The sequence below is a fragment of the Crinia signifera genome, chromosome 9, assembly GCF_055691185.1.
Source record: "Crinia signifera chromosome 9, ASM5569118v1, whole genome shotgun sequence".
Lineage (NCBI taxonomy): Eukaryota > Metazoa > Chordata > Amphibia > Anura > Myobatrachidae > Crinia > Crinia signifera.
Genome location: NC_139225.1, coordinates 128,457,649 through 128,485,170, shown reverse-complemented (window position 1 = coordinate 128,485,170; position 27,522 = coordinate 128,457,649). Strand labels below are relative to the sequence as shown.

At 46.7% G+C, this 27,522-nt stretch overlaps 1 protein-coding gene across 6 annotated transcripts in view; it reads right to left on the bottom strand.

Annotated features, from left to right (window-relative positions):
• SIPA1L3 (signal induced proliferation associated 1 like 3) overlaps positions 1-27,522 on the bottom strand; it is a 113,041-nt gene that overhangs the window by 71,669 nt on the left and 13,850 nt on the right. For 2 of the 6 annotated variants that reach the window (XM_083159743.1, XM_083159748.1), the window contains exons 1-3: positions 17,696-17,839; positions 15,577-15,691; positions 1,871-1,961 (exon numbers count right to left, since the gene is read on the bottom strand). The gene's annotated coding sequence lies outside the window, so the exon portion shown is untranslated. Of the gene's footprint in view, positions 1-1,870; positions 1,962-15,576; positions 15,692-17,695; positions 17,849-27,522 lie in introns of those variants that run through there. The other 4 variants (XM_083159747.1, XM_083159744.1, XM_083159746.1 and 1 more) reach the window with 4 other exon arrangements.

Genomic DNA, 27,522 nt, shown 5'->3' with positions numbered 1-27,522 from the left:
CTATTCTCTAAGCTCAGCTCAGAAGCGGGGCCGTCCGCACCTTGTTACAGACCTCTGGGTAAGGGACAGAGAAGATTGGCGGGAAAAGATGCACTTTCACTGGCAGAGCTTCAGATATTAATTAGGGTGGTTTCCCATTTCTAGTTTAGAATTTTCCAACTTTCCAATTTAGTGTATTAGGACACACACATCCTACCGGCTCACAACTGCCATGTAGTGCCCATTCTAGAACTCTGCTCTGGTGTTTACATTACAACACACTCTGGTCTGTATCTCAGTGCTGAGATACGGACCAGAGTGCACTAGAAACACTGGAGAAGAAAGACAACCCATGCAGGAGAGATGAACTGAACAGGTTGTGACTGTGCACACTGCGGAATGGATTAGGTTTACAAACCATGTGGCGGTTCACTGGTTCGGACGGCCCTTTTACCTATGCAAATACTTTTTGGTGGGTCCCCAACATTTCTAGGGATGTTCCTAACTACTCTACTAGGCAGACACTGGTTTCCACTCCCTGAGGTGAGAGGAACAGCAAGGCATCCTTCTTCTCTGTTTTGTAGCTCATTTAGAAGCGATATAATTGCTGTACACGTGCCCAAAACTAATCACTTCACATAGCACTGAGGCACTGGGGTGGGTCACACAGCAGGGAAGCCGCCTGCATGCTATTTTACCATGAGTACAGCCCACAAAAGGAGATGGCGGATGGAACTGTGGCCTAAAGCAGGCCATTATGCAGCTGTAAAGGCCCCGCTGCCACTGAGACGGCACATATACGAAGCACATTCTATTAGAATTCAGATCATATTATGAGTTATAGGTGTCGGCGGAGAGTGGGACGGCAGAACACAAGAAATCCAGCTTGCAGGCAAGGACCTGCTAAAGGGATTGGATCAGGCACAAGTAGCGGGGGCAGTATTGCTACTGACCCCTAATACAAGCCAATACAGAAAAATACAGTAAAAACTCAAATATGGAGAAACATTCTAACAAAGAACATGGCTTCTACGTGAACACAAAACACAATAAATAATTAAAACAGGGTTAGGAGTCCTTATAACATTCTCTGGAGCTGGAGGAGACAATCCATACATCAGCTCTACAGGGAAGACAGATGTGTGTTTTGTCATTACACCCTATTCCCAGAGACGGAGAGGACAGCGGCAGGGGAATATGTCAGACAGAGCAGCAGGGGACAGACAGGGGATCAATAGGCAGAACCTCTGCTTGCACTCAGAGATCTATCACTCAATGATAAATGGTCTGACTGGGCTGCTGCTAGCAGTATCATGTCACAGGACAGTAATATAACAGGACAGACACTGCCGAATCAGCATTTAAGGAGCCTAGGCCTGTAATTAAATGCACAAAAGGACAAACTCTGCTAACATTTTATAGCGCATGTATCAAAATGTGTTGTGACATGCCAATCTGCCAGCATTCCCAGACACCATTTCTCTCATTTGGAAAGGACCGAATCGTTATTCGAGGTTGGACATGAGCAGCACGGAGACACGGTGGTTGGCATTGCTCACGCAGACTGGCAGGTGCTTACACACTTGCCGGGGATGACTGGGGGACATGCTCTAGTCAACATTGGTGTGTAAAGACCGGCGGGAGCACACGTTTGTCAGGCATACCATACACACTGGGCGATATTATGAACGATATCGTTCTTCACAATACCCAGTGTGTCTTGCTATGCTCCCCTTCCCCCATTGCATGGTCTCCAGCCTACACAAGTGTCCCTACAGCCCCAGAATGTTGTTATACTATAATAGTGCACTCATAGCATCTCAAGCATGAATGAATCCCTCCAGCCCAGGCCCAAGACCGGAGGTGTCTCTCCAGCCACCACCACACTTACCTCCTTTGATGTCTTCTGTCCGCCCTCTGCTGCAGTTCCTCTGTTCTGTCGCAGCACTGCTACGTGGCATCATGACATCATGCATGCGACACTGCAATGAAGAATAAAAAAAAACCTTTTATTGTACAAGCCACGAACGGTGCAATAAAGCTACACTGGGTGCAACTAAAGCTAGGGCCCGAAATGACCAAGTAGAAATTAGATGTCCAGCCTGCCCAGATGCTCACAGACTTTTTAAAACGCCCCAGGTATCTGCCTATACTCCCTAAGCCTAGGGCCTGTTCTGTCAACTAGTCTGCCTGCCTCCACTGTGTTTTAGTGATGGGGGCACTTTCTACCCAAATCCACCTTTTGTGAGGCTTTGCCAACACACTGCTGTCCAATGATATCCTCCCACCCACTTCTGGAAGAGTCACGGGCTACAGGGAGGAGCCAGCAGCAGAAGGAGGGAGGAAACCAATAAAAACCGGAAGCCGTTAATAAAACAAATGATCAGGATGGTGTGCAGAAAGTTTTGGACAGAACTACTGCAAAAACATACAGCCCAATTCTGTTCATACATCATGACCAACTTACCGCTCTAACAACACTCCATTGGTGCAAATGGTATTTAATAAGCATATTAATAAAGGTACAACTGGGTACACTAGGAAGCCCATCGAACAATTAGGCCAGCCTACAAAACGCATCTTCTACCGGTGCGACAGGTAACAATGGGCCTTATTCTTACAGGCACAGAGAAACAACTGTCACGAGGCAGTCTGGTGGGGGAGGGGAGTTATTCCATAGTGAAATGCTGATTCCAACCACATTCTCCACATTTATCATGAGAGCAGTGACCAAGGACACCACGGCTTTAGTGATTTGATACTTCTTGAAGGGGCCGTGCAATGTGCTAACACTAAATCACCCGGACAACTGCTATTTCAGACACTACAATATGGGCTCCGACACAGCAGCCAGCGTGGAGGAGGGGACACGGGGAGGGTTAAACCTGACAGCAATGAGTCTTTCACTGCTGCCCAAGCAGAGTTAAACCTTGTAGAAACCAGGGATTAATTCAAAGTATATATGGGTTTAACCCATGAGTACACAAGAATGAAAGCAGCATCCAACTGCTGGCAGACGATGAGTATCCGAGAAGTCGTTTCAGGAATATCTACAGGTACAAAAGGAGTTAAACCCCACTGCTGTCCTGGGATTGCAAGCTACTGATTACATATTAAACACAGGGAAGTGAGAGGAGGAAAAACCAGCTGAACCTGTTGCTGGCTGGGCGGCACAAACCAAAATATCATATTTTCTCTTAGGCACATGGAGTGTAAACAGTGGCCTGTAGCAGGAAGGCCGAGGTGAGGGGAAGGTTAGGAAAATATGTATACACGCTGTGCTCCTCCCAGCACCTGTGAGCCAGCCACTTCCTGTCCCAAGGTCACCTCACTAAATCTGGTATTCCCTACCGACTGTGCAAAGGTTATTTCCATTTTTTTCCTAAATTAAACCAGTGTTCTGTAGAATGTGATGTTACATTTACAACGAATGCTTTCTTGCACGGTGGTAACAGAGTGGGAGCTGCCATGAGGATCCTGTAGCCAGTGTTCGGTTTATAAACACAGCAGACATGGTTTCCATGGCAACATAACACCTGCAGAAAACCTCCCTGCATGGGATCAGCTGCGCCATTTAATAAGCCAATTCCCTAGATACGCATGGTACCTCCAAGGTTTTATACACCTCTCCCAGCATGGAAAGTGAGAGGAGTATGTGTAACAGGGCGGTCATAGCCACTCTGTCCACTATACATCCAGCAATGTTTATTAAGTAGTAACATTCTTTACCAGCAATTTTTTACATTTGCATAAATGTTGAATAGTTTCATAGTTCTGCAGGGAGGGAAGTTTAGCAACGTGCCCCTAAAGGCAGAGATTTAATGAAAACACTCAAATACCTTAAATATTCTGGGAGCTACGGATACATTCCACATGCTTATTTCCATTTAGGTGTAATCCTACAAAAACATCTGAGCGGGTCTATGTGACTCTTACAGCTTGTCCTGGAGGAGCCGAAACCTGGCGGAGAGGAATTCTGGGCGCTGCACATCAGACAGCGTTACTACATGGTGGTACAGCCCAGACTTCCACATGTGCTGCATCACGTGGAGCTGGCTCAGATACTTAGTCAATCAGAGAGGAGATACGGTCATTCGGTCGGCATGCATTGTGTCGACACATGAAATAGGTGGACAGGGTTGGATTAAGCATTAGCTTGACAATGGGAAGGCTGTCCGTCAAGAAGTCGACATAAGTATTGCCCACTTTTTTTTTTTTTTTAGTATTTCATGCCCTAACATCCAGTAGGGTGTGGAGGGAGAATATAATAGCGCTCAAAGCATGGCAAGTGCTGGAAAGCCCGGTGGCTGGATGGAAGCCAGGAAAATAAAAGGACTTGTATTTAGTGAAAGTTGCAGGACACAAGGGTGTATTCAAGGTGTGACAATATTTCCTACAGGTCGGCAATATCGGCACACATCGATTCAATGCGGCCATTATGACCGCATTGAAGGCAGCACAGATTCCATTTTTTTTAAAAGTCGAATCCACATTGTCGAAAAACAGTCGATGGATTGTGGAATCTGCATCCGTCTTTCGTCAAAAAATACACGTGTATTCAGGGCCAGATTCTCTAAGCTTCAAAAGTGATAAAATGGAGAGTGATAAAAAGCCAGCCAATCAGCTCCTGCCTGTTATTTTTCAAACCCAGCCTGTGACATGGCAGGTAGGAGCTGATTGGGTGGCTTTTTAACACTCTCCATTTTATCACTTTTGAAGCTTAGAGAATCTGGGGTAGATTTATGAACGGACGATCAGGGGAATATGCGCTATCCCCGTGCCTTATGGCAGGGGATAGTGCTTCCCCTGATCTATGACACCCGCTGAGCGGGTGTCTAGCGTGCGGCGCTGTGGGGCAGGAGGCATAGGCCACGGCCGCCCCGACTTCGACAACTGCAGTTGGCGATGCCCTATGCCTACAGCAGGGACAGCGCTGTCGCTGCTGATGGCTCTGAGCTGCGAGATCCCGCGCATGCGCAGTCCAGCCGGCCGGGGAGAAGCAGACAGCGTGTTAACTGACACGCTGTCAGCTGGAGGGGACATCGCCGGGGGGGGGAGTTAGCGCTCCCCCGGCAAGATCTTAGTAGATCATGTCGCTGTCCCCTCCTGAGGCGACGCAGGAAAATAGAAAAACATAGAATTTGACGGCAGATAAGAACCACTTGGCCCATCTAGTTTGCCCCTTTTTTAAACATGTTAATATTTGATCCTTATTTTTTGTAAGGATATCAATATGCCTATAATAAATCTACCCCTCTGTCCCTCAACGTTTCTTCCAGTCAGAACATTGAGGGGTAGATTTATTATAGCGGCGCTAAAAGCTCCGCTATAACACTTCCTGTTTCGCCTCAGTAGCGAGGCAAAGCAGGAGGGAGGAGCGACAAGATCTACCAAGATCTTGCCCACCGAAGCAGGGGATCGCTAACTCCCCCCTCCTGCGATGCCTCCTCCAGCTGACAGCGCATCAGTTAACACTGACGCGCTGCCTGCTTCTCCCCGGCCGGCTGGACTGCGCATGCGCGGGATCTTGCTACTCACGCGAGATCCCAGCGCAGATCAGAGCCAGCAGCAGTGACAGCGCTGTCCCTGCTGTGGGCATAGGGCATCGCCGCCTGCAGCTGTCGAAGTCGATAGCTGCAGGCGGCGGAACGGTCAGCCATGCTGACCGTTCATAAATCAGGCAGGCGCGCACTACGAAATATCGTAGCTGCGCTATGCCTCCTGCCCCACAGCGCCACATGCTAGACACCTGCTCAGCGGGTGTCATAGATCAGGGAAAGCGCTATCCTCTATCATAATGCACGGGGATAGCGCATAGTCCTCTGATCGTTAGTTAATAAATCTACCCCTGAATTCCAACTGTCGAATTGATGTTGGACCGGCCGATGTTCTGATTGTCGAAAACTTTGAATACCCCCCCATAGAAGATTAAGGATTTAAATGATAAGGCAGACACAAGCCCTTTAAATAAACAGCAGCAGGAAGAGGCCTCAAGCATCGCTTACTGCAGGCTACAAACTTTTGGCAAATCTATACTGGGGGGGAAAGAAACCCTGAAAGGATCACACACTATTTAGGATAATGCGTCCTGCATTAATGCACTTGCATGGCAGCTCTCCCCTCAGTGAGCCGGCTGTATGAGATCCCTTATGTCAGGAGATGATCTGTGGTTTTGGCAGCCGGTCACTGCAGTGGCTTTGTGCAGTAAATCAGCCATACGGGCTCAGAACCCAATCAGACATTTACTAGCAGAGTAAGGCTTTAAGAGCTGCATGGGCTTGGGTGGTGGTATGGTAACAGACTATCACACACACACGATGGCACATCCTGCCAAACAGACTCGCAATGAGGACACTGGAGTGTGGTCAAGGAGCGACAACTGTAGGCAATGTGCAAATGGTGCATGGGAAGCTTATTATACATAAAGAGCACGCGCTTCTCTATACTGGTCCCCTTATGTCCGGCTATGCAGATTACCTACATAGGTCCCCAAAACCAGGTTCTAAAACTTTACACTTGTTTCCCACACCCATATCAGACTCCTATCCACCAAGTCCCGGTATTTTCCCGTGTCCCCAATCGATCTCCTGGACTACCGCTCCAATATTCTATACAGGCCAGATGTACTAAGCATTGAAAAGTGATAAAATGGACAGTGATTAACAACCAATCAGATCAACTTTAATTTTGTAAAACTCAGCAGTTAGGAGCCGATTGGTTGGTACTTTATCAGGCTCCACTTTATCACTCCTCTTAGTACATCTCCCCCTGTATTTGCCAAGATCTACAAGGTGTAAGATCAGCCCTTCCTACACTAAGTGGACCTTACATAGGTCTCCTACGCACCCACCTTGCAATGCACTGAAGCGATCCTCACCATGGATCCCATTAGGCTGGAAAGTACAGTAAGTGGACATCTGCAGCACAGTGACTTGTGCAACTATCCTGCGGTGGTGGCGGTGCATGCCATGTCTATGGTCGCACCATCCTGTAACAAATGTAAAACCATTGATAGTCCAGACTCCCCACATGCAAACCCCCCTGCTCTAGTAATGGTTCTAGGACCCCACCCTGAAGTGAGAAGACACGTATAGCCAGACTGCACTGTTGTACACAGATGTTGTGAATAGAACAGTGTACTATATAACTTAGTTCATGCGCAGCTGCCAAGGGGCGGGATTATCTTGCGTCTCCATGCAATAAAAACAAGCGCTTTGAAATACTGTCTTGAAAGAGAGACACAGGGATTAGGGGACAAAGAGCTATTAAATGTAGCATACGAAACCCTGTCACCGTGATATTCACTAGAAAAGGACAGGGGGACTTGTGCTGGTAATAAAACGTACAAGTACTTTCAGACACGTCCATGTTATTTGAGGCCCTTCTTGGAAAGTGTAGAGTCAGGAACGCTGAGACAATGATCCATTGTGAGGGGTTTGTGGGGGAAGGAAGTAGATCGGTGTCAAATAATTGACTGTTAGACAAACCCTTTTCTTGTGGTGGAAATGACTGTAGACTTAAAGAAAATAGAGACTTATTTGTAGATCTTGAAATCTTGGAAGAGCGAGATGGGGGTTAGCTTTGTGGGACTTTATTTCAAGCTTTGCACCTATTTCTCTGTGTCGCGCACCTGGCTGTGGGGAGGAACCCATGGGACAGATGTATGAAGCCTGCTAAAGCGATAAAGCAGAAGGTGATAACGCACCAGCCAATCCACTCCTGTCGTTTATTGAAACACAGCTGATTGGCTGGTCCGTTAATACCTTACACTTAAGGTCCATACACACTGGGTATTTCTGCCCAGCATTTATGAACAGGGATGATCTTTACACCCCTGCCCGGTGCCGTGAACGGGGGGGCGGACCACTTTCCATAGCGCATCGCTATGGAAAGCCGTCCACAAAGCCTCTCATCTGCTGGTATTACCAGTGTTTGGCGGTGGCAGCAATGATGCGGGAGCGCGCATCACCGCTCACTGCTGCCCTGTACACACTGGGCGGCTTTCTAACAAGGAAAACGGAGTGGCTTTCACGTGAAAGTCGCCCAGTGTGTATGGGCCTTTACAGTATCGCCATTTTATCATCACTTTACCCGGCTTTAAGAATACATCTCCGCCCATATAAGAGCAATTCACATTACTAAAGGCACCGATAGTGACCGGTACAAGAGGATGGTCAGCTTTTCTTGTACAATTTAGAAACCATCTAATTTGTCTGCTATGAATTACTAGTTACCAACACACCCAATGTCTCCCATCATGCACCAAACGTATACACTTGGTATCTTCCTAGATGGGCAACTTGGGGCACTCTGGCTCTGCAAGCTCCTATGCATTATGCAAGTACTGTATCCTGGGATCTGTAGTTCAGCAATAGCTGGAAAGCTACACGTTTATAATGCTTTACAAAGCTAGCTATTACCATGTGAACATTGGTACAGTGCTCAGATGTCTGAGGTAAAATGAAGTATAAGCCCGGGCAAGCAGCAGTACCAAACACCCTGGTGCCCTCCCCAACATTTACTACTCTGGGTGTGAAACCTGCCAATGGGTGAACGTATCAATTCAATAATCCATACAAAACATAGGTGCAGATTTGCCGTTGAACAGTCAGTGATTCATACCTTGTTTGCATAGTTACTACAGTGATCATTCTAGCACCCTACATCTTTGAAAACCAGTGCAGTTTCTCTTCACTGCCTGGGGTGTCCCTCTAGCACATGTCTGGTCTGCATAACAGTGCTGAAATACAGACCACACTACGCTAGATGCACCAAAGCAGAGAGTGACACTCTAGGCAGGGAAGAGGAACTGCACAGGTTTTGAAAAATGCAAGGTGCTAAACTGAACACTAGTTTCTAGGCGGTACACCTATAATACCATTCTCCCCACAGCACAGTAAATAGAATGATCAGCAGTCTTGACAAAGTGCACAGCACGGGAACTGGAGGCAGCCACGCAAATACAAAACTGGAGATCAGAGGTATGTTTACCATGGATAACATGGGGCTCTCAACATCTAGGTCCGTGATGGCTAACCTTCACACTCCAGATGTTGTTGAACTACACATCCCAGCATGCTCTGCTACAGTTTGGCTATCTGGCCATGCTAAAACTGAATCAGGGCATGCTGGGAGGTTTGGTTCAACAACAGCTGGAGTGTCAAGGTTAGCCATCACTGGTCTAGGTTGTGTGTGTGCGTCCCCTCTACACCAATCTGCTGCGCTTACATGGGAAATATGCTGCCCTCTAGTCTAATTTACCCATCAGTCTGCAGTGCTCAGCCAGAGTCTGTGCGGACATAAATCCTCCTGTGTATTATACCGATATCATGTACCCGCCTACATACGGGGTGACACTGCTGAGCAATGTAGATCCCTGAGATCACACAGAGCTGCACAGAGCCCTGACCGGCAATCTCATTAGATTTATCCTGCATGCAGGATTTTCATCGCCGTGAGATCGCATAGAAAATGTGTAGGCCCCACAAAGCTTGGGAGATAGTAAAAGAAAAGCCCTTATGGGTGGTAGCTTTTACTATATCCTCTAAAATCATTAACAATCCTGGTCAATGTTCTGAACCCTCGCACTCGGCCGAACATGTACAGATGAGGAAGGTCCTAGTTAAAGTAGCCCCCCCCCCCTCCCCCCTCCTCCACCACCACCAATATCGTCATCAGCACAGATCTAATGCAGATGGTGCTTAAGGATAGCGCAACAGCAATAGTATTGGGGTAAGGTGCATGCACATAGCGTGATACAGTATGTACCTCCGATGTTGACTATATAGTAAAAATTGTAAGAAAAGTACAGATCACACCGTGTTTACATAGCTTGCAATGCCGATGCAACACCCCTGTGGGATCGACGTTGCAAGAATGTGCAGGCAGGCCAATTGTTACAGCCCAATCTAGTGTTCTAGTATAGGCACAATCAGTCAAAATTTCACATAGTCAATATTGGTGGTTCTGGGCTCTGTGGACTTTAAGGGAAATCACATGGGCAAAAGTTGTCCATAGCCAAAATTGCCCCGTGTGTATGCACCTTAAGACAGATCAACATTCTGCATTTCCTGAACAAATGAATAAAATGATTACTCGCATCCAGCTCAATTGCCAAATGTCCAGGGATTGGGTCAGGTATTAATCTTGTTTTTTTTTTATCCTTTAACATCAGCAGTGTTTACGGGAAACTCTAAATGGACAATTCCTCTTTTTAAACAGCATAAATGTCATTATTAAGGATGCAAATAAATCAATCAGTGAACACTCAGCACAACAGCCATCAGTCTGAATCAGGGATGTAACCCTCAGGAAGGTGAGCCCCTGTGCTATCCAAGTGACCACTCTCCTGTACTCCAGCTCCGGTCTGATCTATGCTCGCGCCTCCACACGGCTGCCCAATCTCACTAAAATCCCTTAATCCAAACCAGCTCACGCTTTGCCAAGGGAGAAACAAATAAGAGACCTCTTCATTAAGACATCTTTTCGGGAAGAAATTAAAATAGATGACATTTTCTGCAAGTCATTTAGATGTCATCCCGACACAAATAAACATTAATTGGTCACAAAAGGGAAATAAGAAATGTATCTGCAAGTATTTACTGTTCTCCGTCTCCCGTCTAATGTAGCCCATACACATAGGAGATATTTCCACCACATCTGATAAATCAAAATGATTGTGTGCACATTTTTGGGACCATGCAACATGAAGCGCGGGCCTGCCGTCATATGTCGCGTCAATAGATCGTATGTGCTGCACATAATATCTATCGAATTGCAGGAGCGATCACTGAAATGCAGCCAGCAGTTGTGGGGCGGAGGGAGCACTTTCGCCGGGGGCCGGCTTAGGGAGAGGGGACCTGAGGGACTGCTGGCAGCATCAGTCTGAGTAGTTTAGCGCTGTGAAGGTCAGTGGGAGTCAGTGGTGGCGGCAGATTTGTAGAAAAAAACATTTCAAACACACTGGGCAGCCCTCTCGCACTCTCAGCCAATCAGGGGGCCGGCACAGTGTTTAAACAGTTTTTTTTTTCAAATTCTGCCCCCTCCGCTCGCTAGTGCTCTTTCACAGCGCTAAACTACTGAGAGACGCCCGTCGCCCTCTTTCAGCACCCAATGGGCCAGTGCAGATTGCATGTGACATTGCGTGCTGGAGGAGGGCGCTCTATTCGCCATAAGATGTGATGGGACATCGCACGTCAATGTCGCATCCAATCGGATAAGTGTATGAGCAGCATAACAACTACAACAATAAAAACCTCCAATCCCTCCAGTGGAAAAGAACGGTTACGAATAAAAACATGATTGCAGATTTGCCCAGATGCGAGAATGCAGGACTTCAGCAGGTCCCATTGCTCCAACCACTGATCAGTACTGTTCACAAGCCTCCAGTGATTATTGACCCCCATTTTTTAAGTTGATATTATAGAGACGAAAGCGCGGCAGAGATTCGGATGATATGTACAGATACACACGCGTAGCAGTAAGTGCGCCTTGAAAATATACCCTGGGGCTTGTGCTCCTAGTTGGGACTAGGGTGGCCAATCCCGGGATCGGCATCCTTAATTGGGACTAGCCATACACCTGGCTGCAACGGAGAGCAAGGCAAAGTCGTGGTTTGAACATAGAAAAGAAATTGTATGTGGTTTGGATGGTTCTGGATGAAAGGGTCAACAGGGTCTAGATAGAGAGTCAATAGGTCGACAACGAGGTCTACATGCACACGGTCAGTATTGACAAAAAGTCGGAATGCACAAGATCGACACAAGCAAAAGGTTGACCTGGAAATGTCAACATGAGCTTTTCACATTTTGTGGTGTCAATGTTGACATCAGAGAACGGGGACCCCCCAATCAGTGTTGCGCATACCCTCGCCACACTTCATGACCGGTGACTCGCTGTGCATGGAATACTGTTCTGTTCCCAATCGATGTCCGCATGGATGTTAAAGTTTGAAAAAGTCCCAAAAATCATGAAAAACTCAAGTCGACCGTTTGCTTGTATTGGCCATTGTCATATCAGCCTTTTATCAATGTGGAACGTTTGGTATCGACCGGTCTATCTAGACACTGTTTACCTATCATCCGGATACCGTTTGGATTGGGTAGGGTCCAATGGTATGTATTATCTGTCTGCTCGTGGACACAAGGCATACTGTATTAAGGACTATTTCACAAGGGATGTTGCTATGAGCAACTAGGATCTACTTATACATTTAGCACTTTCTAGAAGATAATGGGCGGTATTCAATGTGAATACCGGCGACGTGCAGTGAATCCTGTTTAGGATTCGCTGCACATTCGCCACTGTTCGCCGCGTTCCGGAGCCTCGCTGGCTCTGGTATTCAACGAGTCAGGGGCTCGCTGCCCCTGACCGGCGAATTTGAGCTCCTGCGGCTAACGCCGCAGGGAGCCTGAGGACGGTGGCAGGCAGGGAGATGGAAGTCTCCCTGGCTGCCCCAGAACGTTTGTGGGGGGGAGGTGGGCTCCCCGGGAGCCAGGCAGCACAGGCTGCCCCCCGGGGGTGCCAGCAGGGGACTGGGCATATTCACTACACCCGATCATGAATATGTAATGATCGGGTGAAGTGAATATATGAATATCTAATGAGCGGCTCGGCTCCGGCCCCCTGCTGGCTGGTCTGTGTAAAAAAAAAAAAAAAATCTTTTAAATTAAATATATATTCATGTGCTTACAGCACATGAATAAAAATAGCATGCCCCTCCTCAGAATAAAATTCCAGATTTTTTGACACCAATTGTAAAAAACAAAACAATTTATTTTAAAAGTTCACCTTCCACTTCACCATAAAAAGATAGCGATTGCTACTCGGTGAATCATGGCGAAAAAAACCTTGAAAAGTATTCGCCATCTGGTCATTGAATAGGGTGATTCACCGTTTTAGTCAGAAATTCGCCTTACAGCACAAAATCGCCATAAAAACCTGGCGAATCAGCCTCATTGAAGACCGCCCAATAAATACAGTACCATCTGATAGCTTGCCATAGCAACATTCCATGTGAAATACAACTCCCATCTTAGTACATTCGCCCCTCAGACTTCAAATGAAATGTTACCCTACCTATTCAAGGTGCGTACAGAGTACACAATATAGTAAATTACATGTACAATAACAACCAGCCGTCGCATTAAATTGTGTTGCTCCTGCGAGTCTCTAGTGATGTCCTCAGTTGTCTGTACATGCAGCTCAATCTGAGGAGATCTTCAACAGCAGCATATTACAGATGTGGCCATGGCCGATATCTTTGGTAAGATCCTTCAGTACATACACACTGTATCGTTTGTCTGGGAGTTTAATGGAAATCGTGGGCACTGTTCTTCATCACTATGGGCAGGGGTGCCGAGAGAGGGGGGGGGAGCAGGTACAATTTACCCGGGCCTATCAGGGGTAAATTATTTGGTGGCAAGTACCCCCAACATGACCTATTCCATTAGGTACAAAATACTCTTTTCCTGGACTTCCCTGCCAGTGGTAGTTACAGAGGTTGGACTCCAGCACAGTCCAAAATTCAAAGAGGGGCAGTCACATCAACTGCCAGTGAGTTTAGGACAGTGATGCTTGGGGTGGCAGTATATACTGTATGACCCCCCCCCCCCCCCCCCCTTTTTTAATATTGGACTGTGCTGCAGGCTCACATCTGTAAATGCCACTGCAGGGAAGTCCAGGAACAGAGCATTTTATAACTAATGGAATGGGCCATGTTGGAGGGTATGTGTAAATCCTTTGCAAAGAGCATGTAACCCCTGGCAGAGCATGTTAACCCCTGGCAGAGCATGTAAATCAGGGCAGACAGGTTAATCCCTGGCAGAGAATGTTAACCCCTGGCAGAGCATGTTAACCCCTTAATATGCAATGAGCATTACGGTGGGTGGCATAGCGTGTAATGAGCATTATGGCATGTGGTATACTATGTAATGGGTGTGTGACGTGTAATAGGCATTACAGTGTAAATTTTTGTACGTGTATCCACCTTAGCAGTGGCGTAACAACGGGTCCGCAGAGTGTGTGGGAGCTCCAGGAAGTTTTTGTACCGGGGCCCAGGATTTCTCTTGGCGGCCCTGACTATGGGGGCATGTCCAGCGCTCTGTGAGCAGCTAGCCATGCCCCCAGCCTCTCTGTCTTCATGATTAGATCACAGCAGCGAGTGATGGGGGTAGGGGGTGGGTCTCTTAAATGCCACCCCCACGGGACACTGCTGCCCATGGGTGAGATGATAACCATTACCCTATCTATACTAAATCCTACATTTCACCGAACTTCGACCAGGGTCAATTACTTTGCAATTTCAACTCAGGTTGACCCTTTCACACAGAAGAAATGACCAGCAAATCACCAGGTAGAAATGCTTGACCCAGTAAATTGCTGTTTTAAAAGAAAGTGGAGGAGAGGGGGGAGGGGTGTTCTGGCTACTACCTTCAAAATGACCTAGCACTCAAATACCAGGTGAAAGGCAGAAAGAATTCTATAGGGACATTTCTGTGTTAAAGGGTCATATTTACTGCAGTGTGGATTTTTATTACTGGAAATGTTGTCCATAGCAACCAATAACATTTTACCTTCTATAAAGAAATACAATTTGCTTGGTTGCTATGGGCAACAACTCCAGTTTAAAAAACGGCGCTTTGGTAGATATGCCCCATAGCCTCTAGTAATCAGAGGTCTCTTCACAACAAAGCCACCATCTACTGCGGCTACCCGGCAACGACAGCGTTCGCCGCAGGAAAAGCCTGTAGCAATCATTGATCAGTGCCTGAGGCATTGTGTATGACTGCTAACATGTGCGTATCAGTAATATGTCAATCAGTGCATAGGCCCCGCTACACCCATGCTCCACTGTCAACATGGGTCCGCCCTGCACTTGTCAGGACATTATACTGATATGTAATACAAGGAACACATCCTCATCGGTTCCGTTACCTTACCACAATCCCCCATTGCAAAGTAGTTTTGATGATATTTAGAGCTCTGCATAAGCGTGTCTCTAGATTTAGACCAAACTCCTCCATGGACGATAAAAGCTCGATAACATCTGTATTTTATAAAATAGACAAAGAGCCCATACACTAGTGCAATTTGGGTCCTTTTCATCCAATTCCCACATATCAGGCTGAAAAATCAGAGTGACATATCCCATATGTTTTACTTCGGATTTCAATCAGCATCGGATCAGAGCCAGAGATCGCAAGGGCTGAACTATAGATGTATCAGATCCGTCAGCCTTGCCTGGGATCGCATCCCATAGTATCATCATATGCAAAAGAACTGCATGCAGTGTATCGTATACGACCCTGCCGCCCGGGAAGCTGTTGGGCGGTTCAAGGGAGATGGGATGACACTTTTACCCTGTGATAGGCAGAAATGCCGCGATTGATTACTGAGTTATAGGCCCCATAAGTCTTCCTAGTGAAGCACAGCATTCACATGAGCGCTCATACAATCACATATTACCTGTCGCCACTTTGTGCTGGGGGTACATGCTGTTAAAAGACCGGTAACCTACAAGAGTTACGGAATGACTGACGTCCGATCACAACTCATTTGCATTTAAATGAATATGAAAAGAAAAAAGGCCGCGCTCACCTTAATGATTCTTCAGCTGGACGACTAATCTCAGGCACCCACCCATGTGACACTATTCCAAGGCTGAAAACCAATGGGCATAGGAACTGAGGAGGCCACAAAAGGATTTCTGTGCCTATAGGAGGGGGAAAGATAATAGTCACATGACCCACTTTAAGAACGTACGATTCTTAAAATACAATCATAAAACGCACATATACAGGGGGACACCATGGGCTTCACGTCACAGGTAGTGGGCAGCATATTGTCAATGGGGCAATATATCCACCAGGATATAACCAGAAAGTACGCACCCAACTGCTCGGGATGCAGATGCAAAGTTGAGATATAGGAAGGAAACATCCGAAGTAATGCAGTAAGAGGTTTTAAGTGGATGACCAACATAGTTTAAAAAAAAAAAAAAAAAAAAAAGTGGTACAACCACCTTTTTTTTTTTTTTTATTAAATGTTGGTTATCCACTTAAAACATCTTACTGCATTACTTAGGATGCATCATATTGCCCCAAAAGTTCAGTGTTGGCTCTTTAGTTCAGTTTATCTGGCCCACTGTAGCTAACCAGCAATATTTTTGGCTGCCATAATAGAGTGTGCAGCTGCCAGCCTGCTTACTACCCGCTTCTGTGCGGCCAAACCAGGGAACACTGGTACTGTATGAGAAGTGGACCATGCCTCATTTTCCTCCCGCCAACACATGCTGCCCTATTAAGCCAGTAATTCGCTAATCAAGTCACATTCCCTTTCTGTTCTGGACCAATCAGGTGTTCACATCAGGAAAGTCGCCAAAACCCTATGTGTCGATTACCGACTCACGCAGCGATTAGTGTACAGAGGCAAATGGGAGCTGGTGAGAGAGAGAGAAGAGGACAGAGGTTGGCAAGTAGAAACAAACTGAGTGGGGCCCAGTCCATGCTGTAGTTATACCGGAGCACTCAAAATGGTGAAAAATACATAGAAATCCTGTTTTTGTTTTCTCTAAACGTGTAAAACATTTTTTCAAGTAAATGGTTACATGTACGTACAATTAGGCTAGGGGGCGCCTTTATTTTAGGGTATTACCCATTTTAAATGCTGTGCTAGAAAATCCGAGCAAGCATAACTTTGCAGAATGGGCTCTGCGCTTTGCAAAATAGGCTCTGTCAGTATGCTCTGCGTTAACTAGATATGGGAATACGATTGAATCATTTTATTGACCTATGGGATGCTGCTTATAGAGTACACTGCCTACATACAACAGAATCCCATGTAGCAGTGACATCACATTGCAGCCTAGTAATGACCACAGCTGATAGAACCATATAACATTATACCGGACTGTGCCGATTGTTACGGATTACAATTTACTCCTCTCCCTTGTAGCGTGGCTCAGTGTTTTAGTACAGTGCACATATATTATACTGGCTGTCACTGTGCCCGACAGGTCCGTATCAGCTACTGCATGACATAATTTTAAATATGGATGACATCATTCTACAGGCTCCACCCCAGCAGCATGCGGATATACTGAAGTAGCTGGCACAATATACCTTCATGACAATGGCTAATAAATGCGAGTGGAATGGGCAAGCAGAATACCAAGGGCAATGCAGAAGGGAGGGAAACATCGCCTCACTCAGCCCTTATTATATATAGTGTCACCAGGGCCATTAATTAGCACATTACTGATGCCCCAAGCACAATCTCTAAATAGACATCTTCGCATCTCTATAAAAAGAGATCGTCCAGCTAACACCCAAACACACCTAGAAATGGGGTGGAGAACCCCCTCTTATAGATTACTATCTAGATAACCCCCTCGATTTAAACTCTGCCCTGTGGTAGAGGGGTTGGGGGGGGGGGGGTTGGGGGGGGCAGCATCACCCGGATACATAACCATTTTTCCTAGTGTTGTCAACATGATAATAACAAATGCATAACTGCTAATAATACAGGAACATTCTGAGATATAATTATATAGATTACACAAGCAGGATGACACCATACATTACACACACCGGATAAACAAACCACCATATACTGCAATGTGGAGCAATCCTGCAGCACCATTCCTCACACACACACACACACGAGTGTGTAATAAGCACACAATGACCATCCTCTCCAAGCACAAACACACAATCACCTGGTATCTGCAGTCTCCATTCCATATGATCCATCCTCTCCCTGTCCAGAGAAGCAGAGTCTGGTGAATGAGAGGAGGAAGCTGAGCCGTGGGCTGCCTAGTAATACTACCATACTCGTCCACTGAATACTAAGTGGGATTAGATCCCCCTCCCATACAGCTCCCATCAACACAGACAATGCGTGAACTGTCCATGACTTCCAACATGCTACATCCGTGTTAAACGTCCACGTAAAACACATTTGCATGTTTAACAGCTGCCAACCGATGGGAACATTTTGAAATGGGTCGGTGTCCGTCCCGTACAGCAACAGTGACCGTGACCAGCCTAATGATTTGGAGGATCGCTTCCAAAAAAGGATCAAAGTGATCCAATGACAGCAACATGTTTAAAGGGATTGATCTATCAATGCTTTGTAGTAACAATGATCGGATGACAGGGACATACTTCATAAGTTTTAAGTGTCAGCCATATGCACTGATCTCACACTGATATCTTTATTGGGTTACAGCAGGCTCCAGCTGTTGCGAAACTACACATCCCAGCATGCCTTGCCATAGTTTTCGCATCCCCTAATAGCAAAACTGTGGCAAGGCATGATGGGACTTGTAGTTTCACAACAGCTGGAGGGCCACAGTTTGGCCATGCCTGGGTTACAGGAAGCATAACTGACATGTCTCCAGCTCATGTAGACAGTAACCCTATGGGTGCCAATATCCCAAAAACCCAGGATTAACCTCAGCCACAACCTAGGCCCTGAGAATATCTGATGCTGGACATGCGACTCCCATTCCTGAAGTTTATAATTCCGAATGAGGCATTGGTCTCCCTGGGAGAGAACCCTGCAAATGTCTCCACGGTGGAACATGCCTGTACCCTGTGCTTGAGGGATAAGGCCGCCTGCAACTCTTCCTGCATACATCAGCAGTGATGAGAAACATGCAAGGTTCACCTTTAGCAAATAACTCGGATCCCATGTACATCTACCAGCCAGTCTCTTCTATTGACTTGATGACTAAATGATGTGGCCCTGCGTAGTAACTAAGGGCTACTTCCAGGAAACCACTCAGCTCCCTTCTGAAGTTCACCATCTCATTATATCCAGACTATAACAGCCCGGCTTGCAAGGCGACTCCATCATCGTTTTGCACACCAGGGCAGCTGATGCTATAATACGCATGTCCAACAGCTGCTGGAAATTAACTATGCAACCACTAACCACAGCATCTGTACCTATAAACTGAATATTGTGTTCATGGTAGACCCCCCCCCCCCCCCCCACCCCCCAATGCTCCAACCTGTGAGTCTGCAGGTGTTATAAAGCTACAAGCATCGGCATGCTGACACTTGTAGTTCCACAAACTTGGAGTGTGTCAGGTTATATATGCCTGTTTTAAGCAAGTATTTCTGATTACCTGGCTGCCTTATTCCCCTTCAGCAGTGTCTCCTATTTACTGTATAACTCTCTCGAGTTGCCCTCATGTAGAACGACGCACCCTATGTTCCTGTGTCTACCATAGTACCTAGGCTCTCGGAAACCTTTAACAGTGAGCCACATCCTGTTATTTACCAGCCTCCACGTGATGAATGTTGGGGGAGTTTGGAAACAAATGCATTTTAAAAAAGGGTTTTCCCTATGTAATATGACCAGTCCTGTACAAATGCAATCACATGCATCCCATTGTAGGGTTATGAGTGTAGTTACCTTGTGCCAGGGTGATCATTGTGTTTAAAACATAGAATCTGGCAGAGAACAGATCAAGAATACCATAGCCCAGCAGAACGGGTGCTTGCCCACGCAATCTGGCATAGAGAACATTACCACGCTGCCAGCAAAGGTGGGAGGACTGTGCCACGTACATACTGGAGACGAATGGGACGTGCCAAGTACTGCAGAGACCCTCCTCCTGTTACCAGTAATGGCTGCACAGCCAGGTCTTTATATTGCTCTCGTTCACCCAACAAATCGTGCTTGTACTGTCCTATAACCAGCAATGTGATCTATGGGCTCGCTGAGTACACGGTTGGTACCTGATTGGTTTTGGGTTTATTTAGGTTTATTTACACTACAAGACAACGGCCAGAAACAGACTTTCATTGCCTAAACTTCACCAGACGCAGGAAAGTGAATTGTTCTTCTGATTGCTGTGGTTCATCGCACATGTCACACCGCAATCCACTGCAGTCTCGGGCAGCACCATCCCTGTTCCACACAACGGAAATCGTTAGCTTTTAAAAACAGGACATCCACAAATCTCCAACAGACTGAATTAGATCCATAGCATGATACACTTTACATATACAGGTAAACCTGTACCGACAAGTCATTATTAAGCATAGGGACACCAGGAATAGGATCCCTCCACCCCGGAAGGCTGGTAGACCATTCACGTGTAGTATGAAATGATCCATGACTGCATTTAATAATGCTCCTCAACTGAAAGACATGCAATTACTACACCCTGCGCGCGTGCACACACACACACACACACACACACACACACACACACACACTGATATACAGCGGATAGCCAACATACAGTAATACAACTGCCAATGGAAAATCCCACATAATGTGTTTATAGTCATGCCTTAATGGACGGATGGCAACGCACCCAGCGCGGATGTGCACACTGCACATATATGAGCAACAAACAGCGTTACCAGCACCACAACAATATTTTATTTTAGTAACAGCAAATGTTTCCTCAAGTCAGAGCAGTATATTAATAAGTTGACATCGCTATGGTCGACACTATTTTTAGGGGTTTTTTTTTCCATGTAAACTTTCATACTTTATCATTCACAATCAGAATGTGGATGGTAAAGTGTGCCGGGTGCAGCGGTGGTGGATGTAGGGTGTGTGAAGAGAGCCGTGCCATGTGACGCAGTACACTACTTGGGGGTCCACGTGCTTATGTGTCCAAAAACAACTATGTCCTTTTTTCAACCTAGGCCCAACCTTTGGCTATTTCAAACCATCCTGCAGCATATTTACAGTAAACGATTAAACATCCCTTGAAGAGCAAAATGTAACACGGTGGCACTGTACCGGGGCATATTATGTGGTGCTTAACAGAGAACATTTAATTAGTCCATGCCTGCAAGGAGCTTACAGTCTAATTCCTAAACCACACACACACACACACACACACACACACACACACACTTGGACAAAGCTGTGGGCTAAAAGAAGCCCATTTAAAAAAAAAAAAAATTGGGTCCTTATGTAGTATCTGGGCGCCCAATTTTAAAATCGGGTCGGAAAAATCGCATCGAATCGCATCCGATATCGCATGCGATTTTGCATAGGATTCAATGTTAACAAGGTCCTGTTCATTTCCCCACTATCCAAGTGGGCATAGAGTTGATTTTACAAAGCGTGGCGAGCGCAGCGAGCCCGAAGCGTGGCAAGCGGCCGCGGATTACGTAAAATGTTTTCCGCTGCGCACGCAACGCTTCGGGCTCGGTGGCTCGCTGCGCTCGCCACGCTTTGTAAAATCAACTCTATGCCCACTTGGATAGTGGGGAAATGAACAGGACCTTGTTAACATTGAATCCTATGCAAAATCGCATGCGATGCGATTTTGCCGAAAATCGCGTAGAATCCCATCTGATTGTATGCCTTAAGGTAAGGCATACAATCAGAAAATCGGCAGCCCAGATACGGAAGCGGTCATCTATTAGAATGAACTTAGGTCTACAGTCATTAGGTCGACTGGCAGGAAGGTCGACCTAACTTAAGGTCGACATGGGCCAAGGTCGACATGACTTAAGGTAGAATTTGCATAAATGTCGACATGCGGAAGGTCGACTGGTCATAAGGTCGACATGGGGTTTTTCACTGTTTTTTGAGCCGACATGTGCCGACAGGCAGTATTTCATGCCCCACCATCCACTAGGGCGTGGAGGAGGTTATTAAAGCTGTGGCGAGCGAAGCGAGCCACCTTGCCCGAAGCATTGCGAGCGAAGCGAGCGATGCGAGGGTCCGATTCTCATTGCCAACTGTGTCCATGTCGACATTCGGATAAAAAAAACTGTGAAAAACCCATGTCCAGTCGACCTTCCTCATGTCGACCTTCATGCAAATTCGACCTTAAGTCATGTCGACCTTGGCCCACGTCGACCTTAAATCAGGTCGGCCTTCCTGCCAGTCGACCTAGTGGGGTCGACCTAATGACTGTAGACCTAAGTTCATTCTGATAGATGTACCGATTCCCCCAGATACTACATAAGTACCAAAAATTGTGCTTCATTAACAGGGGCTGCTGTAATTGGACAGCAGATCCAGCTTCTAGAAGTGCTGCTTTTATATGGCTATCCCCTGGTGCGCCAGGTGAGTATTATTTATTTATTTGTACAGGGGTGTTGAGGTGACGGCTGTGACAGTGCCTCTTTGTACACAGCCACGCTGCACGGCACTAAAATAGATACACAATGAAGTTTATCATTGTTGTTAGCCAATTAACCTACCAGAATATTTTTGTAGTGTGTTGTAGTGATACATCAGAATCCGCTTTATTGGCCAGGTACAGATGGAGCAGCTCCTGGCGATGTTCTGTTGGAGCCCTCTGCAGCTCTCCCCCAATCCCCACCGCCGTGCTGACGGAGGCACCCACGCATCCCTGTCACCAACAGCCAGATAGGTAGACAAGTGAAAACAGTACATGACCAATCCTGTACAAATGTAATCACATTCCTCCCATTGTAGGGGGATGAGAGCGGTGTGGTATGGGGCTCAGACAGTGGGGATCCCGACAGTCAGCATCCAGACTTCGGGATCCCGACCGCCAGTGCTCATAGCCGGGTGATACAAGGATTGCATGCGATTCTGACCTTTTGGGCCGATATATTGTTTGTAAAGGTACTCTTTTACCTAGAAGGGCGCCCATCGCGGGCATCGCATGCACTAAAAAAAAAAATCGGGTGCGATGCGACGCCCGCGATTTCCCATAGGGAACAATGTTAAATGTCCCAATTGACCCGATTTTCCTGTTCAATGCCTCAATTGACCCGATTTTTCCATAGGAAACAATGTTAAATGGGCCACAGAGGCCAAATAGGCACCCTGAAGTGTGAAATGGCCCCCACAATTGTTAACGCCACCCCACGATCAACGTCAACCCGAAGCATGGCGAGCGCAGCGGGCCCGCGAGGGGCGGCGGTACGCGTCCTACGACCTTTTCATACCCCCACTATCCATGTCGGCGTGGAGTTGAGAATAGAAAGTGTGGCGAGCGCAGCGAGCCACCGAGCCCGAAGCGTGGCGAGCGCAGCGAGGGGACGTGGACACCTTCACAGGTATCCACGTCCCCTCGCGGGCTTCACAGCTGTCCGCGTGCCACGCTTCGGGCTCGGTGGCTCGCTGCGCTCGCCACACTTTCTATTCTCAACTCCACGCCGACGTGGATAGTGGGGGTATGAAAAGGTCGTAGGACGCGTACCGCTGCGCTCGCCACGCTTCGGGATGACGTTGATCGTGGAGTGGCGTTAACAATTGTGGGGGCCATTTCACACTTGAGGGTGCCTATTTGGCCTCTGTGGGCCATTTAACATTGTTTCCTATGGAAAAATCGGGTCAATTAAGACATTGAACAGGAAAATCGGGTCAATTAAGACATTTAACATTGTTCCCTATGGGAAATCGCGGGCATCGCGTCGGTCGCATCGCATGCGCTTTTTTAGTGCATGCGATGCCCGCGATTTTTTACTAACGATGCCCACGATCAAAATCGTGGGCGCCCTTCTAGGTAAAGAGTACCTTTGTAAATTAGCAAATTGTATGCGTTTTCCATCCGATGCGAAGCCCTGCGAGCGTCGGTTCGGAGCTCCTAGATCGCTAGCGCGGCACTATTGATTTATCGGAATCGGATGGAAAATGAAGTGTTTTTTGTGCATGCGATGTATCGCAGGAAGTTTGACTGTCATTTTCAGTCCCACTAGCCCCTAATTCAGCCCATCAGATAGATCTGTGGTACAATTGTATACCATAAGCTATATTGCATGCACTGTATCTTATGCAAAATTACACTTAAGTAGAAAATTGTATTGAATCACTCCCGGTAAGGTCCAGAGGGAGTTCAAGGGAAATCGCATCAGACTTCAGACAAATTGTTGTAGTGTATGGGGCCCCTTAGTCTGCCTGAGTGCCCAGCTAAAGCCCCTCACTGACCTTTATATTTAAATGATGTTTCTGGCTGACAGGAGGAACTTGCTGAGAATCAAGGAACCCTATGCAGGGGTGCACCTTACCCCGTTCTCTGTGTGGCTACAGAGACGCTGCCGTTATGCCCTGATGAGGAGTAATTCTCTGTTGTACTTCTATTCTTACCCTGATACCAGAAACAAGTCAGCAATATAAGCGGCAGCACAGCCAAATGGGGACACCAGCCTTCTACGGACACCATTGGAATCTGCAGCATTTCCTCATTTCACATCTGTGTAGTGTTCGTACTGGCAACCTGCATCTTTCAGAACCGGCGCAGTTCCTCTTCCCTGCCTGTGGTGTCGCTCTCTGCTGGTGCTCCTAGCACAGTTCTGATCTGCATATCAGTGCTGAAATACAGACCAAACTGTGCTAGAGGTGCCATATCAGGGAGCGACACCCCACGCTGGGAAGAGGAAAAGCAATGGATTTGAAAGACGCAGGGTGCTGGAATGAATACTATCTGGGTAACACTGGTAGCCCTGCTGACCTGGGCATGGGATGTGTGGTTCCATACAACTCACGGTATAAATACTGTCCCAGAGATGGCTGAGCCATTGAACCAGTCACTGTAATTAATACTTTCTACTCCATTAAACACATCCCTGCCATTAGGACACTCAGGTTCTAGGAAGGACTGATCCATTAGATGTGTTCCTGTCATTAGCACAGAAAGGTCCCTGAATGAACTGACCTGGTAATGGCTGCAGAGGAGAGAGAGGGGACACGGCTTCCTGCTGCATAGGAGGAGATCTTTCCCCTCTGCACTTTAATAGTAGAAATGAGAGCTCCCAACTACTTTCCATACCCACCAGCTGGATAATAGCTAACATTACAGGTTAATAAATTACTCAACAGAAACCTCTGAGTTTAGATAAGCACCAGACGGACTGTTAACATGATCCCTGCCGGAGACAACTTACGGATCAAAACCAATGATATCTACAAGACTATAGACACAATTTACACGCCAATGCAATTAAGTACTGCCTAAGCTTGCTCCACTGATCCCAATATAGAGCAGGGATGTCCCATTTACGTGCGAGGCGTCCAAGTCACTGGGAATAACGTACTATTATATTCCATTATTGGGGTTGGAGAATAAGTTGCTCTTTCAATACTAAACATTGTTTCATAGTAATTGCAAAGTACAGAGATAAATATTGACCAGAGAAGGAAAACAAACCCCCGGAGCAGCACAGGTTACATCAGGCGTTATTCGGCTGGATTTCCCCACTAGAACGTCTACAAATACAGTATGAGAACCAGTATATGTCATGCAGTTATAGGAAAATAAACAGTAAAAGTGTTATTTTAAATGTGGTTCTTTTTTCTTCATCTATGTTGGATGTATATGTACACACCATCGGTGTCCTCTCTCTCTCCATGTTTCCCTCGGATGCCTGTCATAAAAGGTGACATCTTCAGCTGGTTACACACAGTGCTTCCACCACTGCCAATCACCTATTGTAGATCTCTTCTAGGCCACAAAGGCTGGGGGTGGGGAATCTACTGATGCCGGCAAAAGATAAATGTACGCACAGCCCTATAACAATCTCCTTGGCTATACGAGTGTCTGATTATTAATTATAATGACCATTAGCATCAAGTCGGTTGGGGGAAATGAAAAATAAAAATAAACCATCAGATTCTGGTTGACTCAGTAATCTGCAAAGATCGCAGCTTACCAAGTCGCAGAGTGCCCGCCCAAGGATCCTCTCACATGTGCCAGCAGCAGATTCAATGATTTCTCCTGGGCTTGCAAATGTGTCAGTGGAGACGTGACGAAGACACGGCGGGCAGATGACGTCATGTAACATCAGCCACCCGGCACACTACGCTGCGGCCACATTTGCATGGGAACACCAAGCGTTTGCATGTCCCCGCCACCTTTCACCCATCCCGCCCCCCCGCAAGCGACTGTGCGGGTCTGTGAAGGCACCCACACAGAAGACCTGCACATGCGGAGAGCTTTAACATCGGTCCACCGGGCGCACACCCGGGGGACCGATCCAACTAGAATCAGGACCTTTGTAGCATCAGTTGTGGAAAAAACATAGGATCTCTGCTATTGATGGCAAAAGCATCTCCCAGTGCTATAGTCCTACACCAAGCAGGAGGAGGAGTTTGCAGGTGCACACTAAATATAAATGCTAGACCTTTTAATATCATTGCTATATTGCATTTCTGAGGTTATTAGTATAATGATGGCCATTATTATCACTGCTGCACTACAGGTCTCAGCAGGTAGCACCTCATATGTCCAGGGTGTGCAGCTTAGCGCCCCTCCCCCTCCCCACACGGGGAGATACTAGATCACTCAGCACAAAGCAATATGTGCTGAGTGATCTGTCAGGGCCAGGGTTCTCCGGTAAGAACACCGGCCCTCCCCAGTGATGGATAAATCTAGTTAATCACCGGGCGATGATTTTCCCTTGAACTGCCTGGTACTTCTGGACAACGGATACAGTGCTTACACACTGTACGATATGGTTAACTATATCGTTCAGCCACCACATCCAAGAGCATGTGCTCATGTACAATATCTTCTGGGTTCAACAGAGATGGGGGGGGGGGAATAATGACCCGAAGGAGTGCGCACCGTTAATTATATAGTGCGTACACATTAGCCGATACGCACGCAAATATTATTAATGATATTATTGTGTATATCGTTAAATGATCATCCGCGATTGTGTACGCATCTATAATCTGAGAACGATCGCAACGATGACTGATCACTGTGGGGCATTATGCATATATATTTGTGGTCACAATCACACAAAGATATCACAGCATGTCGACAGCATTAGTAAAATTGCAGTGCCGACACAGGATTCTGCATGGGCTGTTTTACAATTGCATAACATTTATTTTAGCACGAATCATCTTTAGGTCTGTAATTATGTAAATATTACCTAACTGCAAAGCACTACCTTAAAGACAATCCACTAGCATAGGAAGGATCATTATTTGGGCGCTCCTGTGTGGCCCCAAACATCAGCTCAGTCACGGTCATTACTAAGAAGAGTAACCCCAGCCCCAGACATCAATGCAGACTTTGAAAATGTGTTATGTTTGACAAGAGCTTGTTGGGACAAGATATGGGCCGGGTTGTGAATAGAAGAACAAAGGAGACCTAATGGAACAAAGGACTCTACCGACCTGACAAGAAGTCACTGTGACACTTCCTAACGCAAACACTGCCACGCTCGGCTGCCCACCAAATGTCCTCACCACCGGTGCACAACACGTACCAGGATCCGGGAGACACAATATGGCTACAGAAGATGCTGAATGAGAAACAAAACTACTTCAGTTCTTCTAGGTACGATTAGATTTAGTCCCATGGTCATGACAGAAAAATCATTTCTGGCTGTCTCCAAAATTCACGGGCGCCACAAATGTTCTCATCTAGAGGATTAGGAGGATTCTTCTCCTGGCTAATTAAACCCAGAATCTTGCTATTTAGCCAAATGCTACCAGGAGGCCAGACAGGACTAATCAGCTTACAGAGATTGTATTTGTTTTGTCTGCAAACTTATCGAAGCTGAATATCCCCGATTAGTAGCCCTACAATTTTATGCAAATTGATGTCATTTTACAAACCATCAATCTATA